The 8,983-nt window shown below is 37.0% G+C and overlaps 1 long non-coding RNA gene across 1 annotated transcript; it reads right to left on the minus strand.

The window, feature by feature from the left end:
* Positions 1-5,364: 5,364 nt before the first annotated feature.
* On the minus strand, positions 5,365-7,776 carry LOC309478008. The gene is made up of 4 exons (XR_014198746.1): positions 6,710-7,776; positions 6,335-6,391; positions 5,767-5,839; positions 5,365-5,688 (listed from the first exon to the last, which is right to left on the minus strand). It is a non-coding gene; the product is annotated as an uncharacterized lncRNA (long non-coding RNA).
* Between the last annotated feature and the right edge of the window lie 1,207 nt (positions 7,777-8,983).

An 8,983-nucleotide genomic window follows, 5' to 3' on the forward strand; every position in this document is an offset into this window, starting at 1 on the left:
TCGAGTTGGATATGATAACTGGACTTTGTCTATGGAATTGCAGTGATTTTTATTTATTTTTTTACAGATGACAAATAGCGATCAGTATCAACAAGAATTAGCTACTGAAAAAACGAAATCTAATAAATAACAAGCATAGGCTATATTTTCTCTTCTTTAACATCTGAAATATAGCAAGGAGATTTTAACACTACAGTGGAATAATCTTTTAAAAACTGGACATGAAATAATAAATGTAAATGATTTTATTAGGGTTGTTGATTTAACGCGTTAAAGGGATACTTCACCTCTGGAAAGATGAATGTGTATTTAAAATTGGTCATTTATGTAGAAGAAATGTAAAGAAATTTTTTAATTTGGAGCTTTCTAGACTGAGAAAAGCCAGAAAATGTATTTTTGGCTTATGTGGATGAAAGACAACAACTCCCAGCTGCCCTAGGAGGCCACTCCCAAGCCACGCCTACCGGTAAGAGAGTGCAGTTTAAAACAACAAGGTTAGGCTACTAGTGAGTCTCCGTGACGAGTTTGCCCAGGATTTCGAAATCGCCCAAAATGTTTGGGATTCGGCTTTTGCATTCTACAGTCGCCATTCATTATGTTTACTGTGGCGAGCAGGACGAGGCTGAGGGCCGCGGGAGAACGGCGCGAGGTCAGTGGCGTGATTACTGAGACGCACCGGTCTCGCATCTCTCACGGAGGAGCGGGAATTTTCTTAGCAATGTTAAAACGTACATCAACCGATCACTTGTGATCAAGTGTCAATCACATTAAGCGTTCATGTAAACACTACATTCAGATTCACCAATCGGAATGAATTCAGTTAGATTGAAACAAAAGGTGTGCATGTAAACAATGAATGGCGACTGCAGAAAGCAAAAGCAGAAACGCGGACATTTTGGACGATCTCGACGGCCGGACATGTCCGGAAAAAGAGGATGGTAACCCTTACTACTCAGCTTTCTCCTACTAATCAGCTTTCTCCACAGAACAAGAGCCTGCTATTTTAGCTTCCAAAGAAAGACGGCTGACACTATGTGTACATTCTGTGAGGGAGATCCCACCCTCTATGGGCGGGTTGAAAACATGTGGGACAGCCCCTACTACTGGCTGTAGTCTTTAGCCTCTGGCCAGAAAATCCTCCGATGACGCAAAATTATGATTTTTGCGTCATTGGAGGATTTTTTCCAGACAAAAAATACATAAATCTCTCGTCTCAGGGGGATATGAGGGTGGAAAGCATGGTAATTCGAAAGTACTACAGGTTTTCTACTAATACAAAGCTTAATGCTAAATCCTGAAGTATCCCTTTAAGTTCATTAGTATATATATAAAAAAAAAAATGCGTTAAATATGATTGAATCATGGTCTGTCTGAATATTTGATTCTGATTGACTGGCTGGAAGATGTGCAATAAAACCGTTTAATGCACCGTTAGTTCCAAGTCAGTTTAATCACTGTTCTTTGCTAATGCGCGGTTTTCATTTAAACACGCACACACACACACACACACACACACACACACACACGTCACTTGCACACAGAGATCAGAGTTCGCTCTGCAAACACACCATTCAGGCCCCAGTGTCTTTATTCATAAAATAGCTTTGCTACTGATTTGCCACATTATATTTTTCAGCAACAAGGGGAAAACATAGCTGGTTTTGAAGTAATTAAACTCAGTCAAGTCAAGTCACATTTATTTATATAGCGCTTTTTACAATACAGATTGTTTCATAGCAGCTTTACAGAGATAACAGGAAAATAATGCAACAGAAGAAAATAGCGTCACAGTCCAGCTTAAGTAAGTTCAGTGATGTTTCATTTTTGTTGTAAAAAAATTATTAATTTTGTTCATTTATATATATAGCTGCTCTGGAGAAAACCGTGATGTCATCGTCGAGCTCAGTTCAGTTCAGTTCTCATATAATGGTGTCAATGCAGGCAGATCAATATTATTGTTGAATATTAAATTAAATGTTAAATTTAATGTCCCCAACTAAGCAAGCCAAAAGCCAATGGCAACAAAGGTGAAAAAGTCGACAGTGGCAAGGAACCAAAACTCCATCAGGTGGCAGAATGGAGAAAAAACCTTGAGAGAACCCAGGCTCAGTCAGGGGGCCAGTTCTCCTCTGGCCAATGAACAAACAGTGTATGATTATGATTCAGGCAGCATTATAGGTAAGAAGTCAGATTGGATTGGAACTATCAGAATATTATGCAGTTCCATCTGGTTGAAGATCGGAGTCATCACACGGGTATGGAGACGAGTTTGTTGAGGATCAGTGCCGATGGCTGTTGTGTCGATGAGGCCTTCACAGGGGAGAGTCTAGTTGACATGCGTTGTGGTCGTGTCTAGGCGCAGGTCCACCGTCTGATCTGGATACGGCCCGGATCCGGCTGACTACATCATGCGTTGTGGCCGTGTCTAGGCGCAGTTCCACCATCTGATCTGGATACGGCCCGGATCCGGGCCAATTACAGTAACCTTGGAATAAGCAGAAAGACTAACATTAGCGTAGGGGTGTTATAGGAAGTGTTCCCGGTTCCGGCTGACCTAATTTATGCAGCCTTTTAGTCTACATTTAAACTGACAGAGTGTGTCTGTTTCCCGGACAATGTTAGGGTGACTGTTCCAGAGTTTAGGTGCTAAATAGGAAAAGGATCTACTGCCAGCAGTAGATTTTGATATTCTAGGTATTATCAACTGGCCAGAATTTTGAGATCGCAATAGACGTGGAGGACTATAATGCGTTAAGAGCTCACTCAAGTACCTGGGAACTAAACCATTTAGTGGTTCGTAAGTTTTTTATTTATTTATTTATTTTTATTAAATGAAAATAATTACAAACATACAAGGCATTAAACAGTTAAGCATATTCTCGTACAGTAAAGATTGAGCAAAATCAGCAATAACAATACAATACAAAACATACCTGAGATTATAAATACAGCTACAAACCAAAACAAAAGCAGTAAAAATAAAATAAAAAAAAAACACCAACAAATGAACAAAACTTACCGGGGCCATTTCAGATTAACTTAAATGTTTCAAGTAAAGAAAATAATTTAAGGGCTTTATTTTCCTCCACAAGTTTAAGAGATTTACTTAGAAGATCCAGCTCATTCCTCCAATGAGTCAAAGTAGGTTTGGTTTTATAATACCTGCATTTATGAATGAAAAACTTTCCGAATAATAAAAGAGAATTAAAGGTCCCATGACATGCTACTTTTTGTAGGCTTTAATATAGGCCTTAGTGGTCCCTAGTACTGTATCTGAAATCTCTTTCCAAAAATTCAGCCTCGGTGCAGAATTATAGCCACTACAAGCCAGTCCCAGAATGAGCTTCCTTCAGACAGGCCGTTTCGGTGTCTGTAGCTTTAAATACTAATGAGGAGGAGAAAGGCGGCGCAAGGTGGAGGGTGGGTGTGGCCTTGACCATCTTGCGCAACGGTAACGTGGCGTGCATGTTTACGTTGGATATAGCAATGGCACGAAGACACGCAGTCTTTCAAGCATTTCAGTTTGACCCAGAATCTGATCCAGATGGAGAAGCAACGGATGAAGAAGTTGCAACTCAGCGGCTCCAGCAGGACGTTTCCGAATGGTTAGTTTAAAATATTATGTCTGGATACGGTACTTTATTCGGATGGTTTACAGTTATCATCATGTAGCTAACGCGAACCTACTGTTGCCTTTTCATGAGAGATCTGTAACGTCTGTATTTATCTTATTACAATTACATCAAGCTCTGCGATCTTGAAATGCGGATATCGCGCGCGCCATATAACCAACAGGAAAACGGTTATCCAAATAACAAAGACGTGTACAACACTCGCGTTACAGTGTGTGTATTCACACACATAAACTGCATAGCTAATGTTACAGCCACATTCTACGTGTAAAATCTAGGTAACCATAAACAGTAAAGCAACACACTTATATATCATTAGTTGACTTACTTGTCCGAGGTGTGTAGCTGAGCCAAAGAGAGTGATCCAGACTTTAGTTTCAGACGTTCAGCAAGCCCAGCTCTGTATTGACCCTTCGGTGTTCATTTGTACATCCAATTATTGAGCAATTGTTATGCTTCGCTCGCTCAAAAGCCATGATATCTCTCGTGGACAAACTAAAATCGCGCGCGCGCGTTCCTACTTCCTAGCGCATTTTCTCATGGGCGGAAAATATTCTCTGGGCGGGCAAAGCAGAGACAGGGGAGGTAACATTTCCTGAGGTAACAGATTCAAGATCAGCGCGTATGAGCCTCCATTTTCTCAAAGGCAGAGAAAGATAGCAAAAAGCTCGATTTACACCGATTGAAATTTTTAGAAACTTGGGGACCATACACTGTAAAAATAAAAGGTGCCTGGAGGAACCTTTTGGGGTTCTTCACTTTGCCACACCGGCGGAACCGTCTGTAGATCCTCTAGGCACCCTTTAAAAAGGGGCGGTTCTCTGAGGAACCACACAGGTTTCCTGAGGAACTCTTATATAAGGCACTGTGTGGAACCACTGTGGGTGCCTCCAGGAACCAAATTTCAATTTTATTTTATTTGTATTAAATTAATTTCATGTTGTTACTATGGTTACCACCATTAACTTCTATTATAATAAACAAACTGAACCAAATACAAAATAAGAATTGTTTATTACATATTTTAGATCCATTTTAATACATACACTTCCATGCACTTGAAAAAAAAAGCTAGTAATAGATTAATATCAATGAATACACACACACAAAAAAAATTGTATAATACATAAGTAACATGAATAATCAACCATGTGTATACAATAGGCTACACAAGAAAAGACATCTCATCAAAATGCATGGAAAACACATGTTCCATGAAATAAATCAATGTAAAAAATTACAATTTTGACTAATTAAAAATGTCCATCTTCACTTAATTTTAAAACATGTGTTTCAGTCCGCTTGTTAAGTCTGACGTCACTGTTTCCAAGTCCAAAAGCTCTATCAGATGCCAAAAACAAACAACAAACAGTGCTAATATACACTCATTGTGCTGTAATATTCCTGAAAATTAGGATCCTAACCTTTATCTCTATTCCGAAATCTCAGATGGTTAGTTATTCAGCTATTTTGAATCATAAAATGTTGAAGTCTGGGATGCCGTGAGACTGGAGACTGAAATGTACACTATGTCTTTTGAAAAGCTTAAATGTGTGACTTGAATCAACAGTTCCCATAAATGGTTGTTGAGTATTCTCAATATCTAGAAACAAGATAGAGAAAGTAGAAGTAGAGGCTTCGACCCGGAAACAGTATTCCTTATGTCACAACAAGCAGAAAACATATTTTCCATTTTAACAAGAGTTAAGGTGCAGTAAAATGATCTGTTGTTCTGTGAATGTTCACTGGTGAATTCAGTCATTTCAATAAGAATCCACAAGATCAGCAATTTTGTCTTTTTGCCTGTGTAATTTCACGAAATTCACAAATGTGATGCACCTTTACTCGCTGCAACATAAAATGCAATCAATTATAAAATCTTCACAAGGGACACGTGAGGTACTTAACGAGTTAGAAAAGTGAAAAGGTGCATCAGCTTCATTTTCTGTTTGCTTTTCCTCTTTTCTGGTGGATGGTCCAGGCACTTCAGTGATTTTCAGGTCTACAGGAGGATTTTTATTCTTGATCAAACTTGTATTTCAGCTTACCGAGATCCCTGCAAAGTACAAAATTTACTGTTAGTAAGGTTATTAAAGTTATTAAATAATTTCCTCAGCCTTGTGACGTTCCAAACCTGTTTGACTTTCTGTCGGTGGAACCCGAAAGCAGATCTCAGGCATAATGCAACCCGTCACCATTCAATATCACTGCATGAAACACAAGCATAAATTTTTTTTGTAATTCATTCAAACTATTCTTATGTACACTTGTCTAGTTCAATTCAATGCAACAATTTATGTAAAAATGGTTAAGCTCCAAAAATGTCCCAGAAAAGATCCTAAAAAGAATCAATGAGTTCACAACTCATGTGTTATGGGTTGTGTTGTAAGTCTTCTGAAGTCATAAAATAGCTTTTTCCTTTTTTTTTGTCGAAAAAGACTAAACTTTAAGTTATAATTCAGGGTTCAAATGTCTTATATTCAAATGCATATGATTAAGGTATAGCCTATAAAAAATGCATAGCATTATTAGCTCCAAACCTGTGATATTATTTTTCTGAGTAACATGAATGAGATTTGAGAGCATGAGGGAAGATTTTCAGAGAATAACTTATTAAAAAAGTACACAGTCAAACAATACAATTTCACACAGAGAAAGTTCATAGTAATAAAGTACTTGCATGTGGTGTATAGGTAACTTACTGTAATTCAATGTTGCCTCTGAAATGTTCAGATTATTTTAGAAATGTACTGGTTGTTCTGGGGAAACAAAAGAACAAAACTGATTATTCACAACATAATATTTATTGACCAGTAAATGGCTTTAAAATGGTATTTGAGAGAATGAGGGCACCTGTAGTAAGTAAAGTTAGGCTAAACAAAAACAGACCAAACTATATTAACCTGCTTTTGTTATTCATAACAAACGCCAATGACGACAGCAGGAATCAGCTACATTAGTTAGGCTGTCTCAGCAATTTGAAGACACAGTTTTACAGAATATGTTGAATTGAATGACTAAATCAATCTAAGACAATAAGTAAATAATTTCCATAACAATAATGTTCATTAACTTACGTTAGATCAACGTAGTTAGCATCGCGGCTAAAACCTTCATACCAGATACTGTGCAATAAACGAGTGGTAAACACTGTAAAAAAGTAGTAATGTATAATCAATTTAGTTTATATATATGTGTGTTTGAATATATAGTGAGTAGACTCTGTATTTATATTTATTTGGCGAGTTTACAAACCTTGTAACGGAGAGCCGAACAAACGGCGGAAGCTTTGATGAGAGGAGCCGTTACCCGATGACGTCGATCAGCTGAGCTTTGTTGCGCGCGAGCAGCGCGAGGATCACTGAAGCGACGACAGCAGAGGAATAGCAGCAGTTTCGTGACAGAATAAAACTTTTCTCCTCCTAGTTCTTCTTCTTCAAATAATAATTTATGAAGAAGTAGGTAAAAATTATTATTTTATTACTATTATTTATTCAATAATAATTAATGAATTCTTCTTATTAATATTATTATAATTTAGTGTTGTTGTTTAAGGTTTAAATTAATCAACAAAATAGGCCTATAGATACTAAATAAATGTAAGCTACCCAGGTGAAAAAGACGTAGGCTACTGTTAAATGTATTAAAAATGCATTAAAGTATATTTGTATTGTAGGCCTACTAAAAACACACTCAAGTACATTTTTAATAGTACGTCTTTTTCACCTGGGTATGTATACTGAATCAAACTTAAGTAGCCTATAATAATAATAATAGGATAATAATAATCTTATTCTGGCCTCACTGAACCATTGGGTTCCTCCAGATGCTGGCTTTAACATAAGAGATCTTCCAGGAACCACTTAAATGTTAAAAGATCTTCCAATAACCCTTTTATCGCATTCAAGTTCCTCTATTTTCCCCCAAAGCACTTCGAGGTCTCATAGTAATGAAAAGGTGACTCCAGAACCTCTAAACTAAATACAAAGTGCTTAAAGGATCCCATAAGTTCCAGCAAGAACCTCAAAGATTGTCAATGCTCCTCCAGTAACCCTACTATAGGAGAAAGAGCTTTGAGGCACCTAAATTACATTTTGAAGTTCCTTGAGTATCCGACAGGATATTTGAGGCTCCTTTAGTTTTTACAGTGTATACAGGCTAGGGGAACTCATATTAATGTTAAAAAACCTCAGAAAGTGAAAATTTCATGTCATGGGACCTTTAAGTACAAAGTCCACATTCTTATTTTCATCAAAAACACCAAAAATAATTGTCTTCACAAATTTCCTTGGACATTAGCCAGCTCTGCATTTCTCTCCAAAAAGATTGGACTGGGTCACAGTAAAAAAAAAAGTGTTCTAAGGATTCAATGTTTTCTACACAGAAGACACAATTATTTAGATCGAAGTTGAATCTCAATCTCAAGAATTCGTTTGTTGGGTAAATTTCATTTAAGATTTTGAAGTTGACTTCTTTTACTTTAGGTGGGAGTGGAAATGAAATGTAATTTTTCCTTATTTTCTTAATTTTTTCCACTTCAAAGTCCTTAAGTATGTAAAATCTTTTTACTGGGTTAGGATAATATTCTTTAATCAGAAGATTCTTAATAACTTTGTTGTTGCATTCAAAATCACAAAAATCCAAACCTTCAATGCAGAACTGACTAAGGACAGGGGAGATGGCAGAGTATCGAGTGTCTTCTCTAACCATTGATCTCAAGGAACTTGGTATGGCTTTTAGAATTCTGTCGTAATACTTAACATTACATTGAAGTTGGTATTTTTTACAGAATTCCTCATGTTGTAACATGTTTCCAGTCTCGTCCATAAAATGTGCAACAGCCCAAATGCCCTTGGATCTCCATTCCTCTATATACACAGATTTTCTGCTGAGCCGTATGTACCTGTTATTCCAAACTAGTGTATTATGTGGTGTAAAATTATGGTTATAAATTAATTTCCAATAGAGAAGTACTTGCTGATGGAAAGCAGAGAGTTTGATCGGTAATGAGCTACATTCAAAGTCACAGTGCAGGAGAAAGTCTATCCCACCCATTTAAAAAAAAATCATATTCGGGACAGTAAACCAAAAGGAATTTCTATTTGTCAGATAAGACTTTAACCACTTCAGCTTCAGGACACCATTCATAATATCAAAATCAATCGCATTCAACCCCCCGTCCTCATAGTTTTTAACCAAATCAATCTTTCTTATATATTGACATCTATTCCTCCATATGAACTTAAAATTAACAGTGTTTATCTTTTTAATCATTCTAGTTGAGATGGGTAATGAGAAAGCTGGGTAAATAAGTCTAGACAAACTATCCATTTTCGATAATAACACTCTCC

Source organism: Leuciscus leuciscus, assembly GCF_965113295.1.
Source record: "Leuciscus leuciscus genome assembly, chromosome: 16".
In the NCBI taxonomy this organism is placed as follows: domain Eukaryota; kingdom Metazoa; phylum Chordata; class Actinopteri; order Cypriniformes; family Leuciscidae; genus Leuciscus; species Leuciscus leuciscus.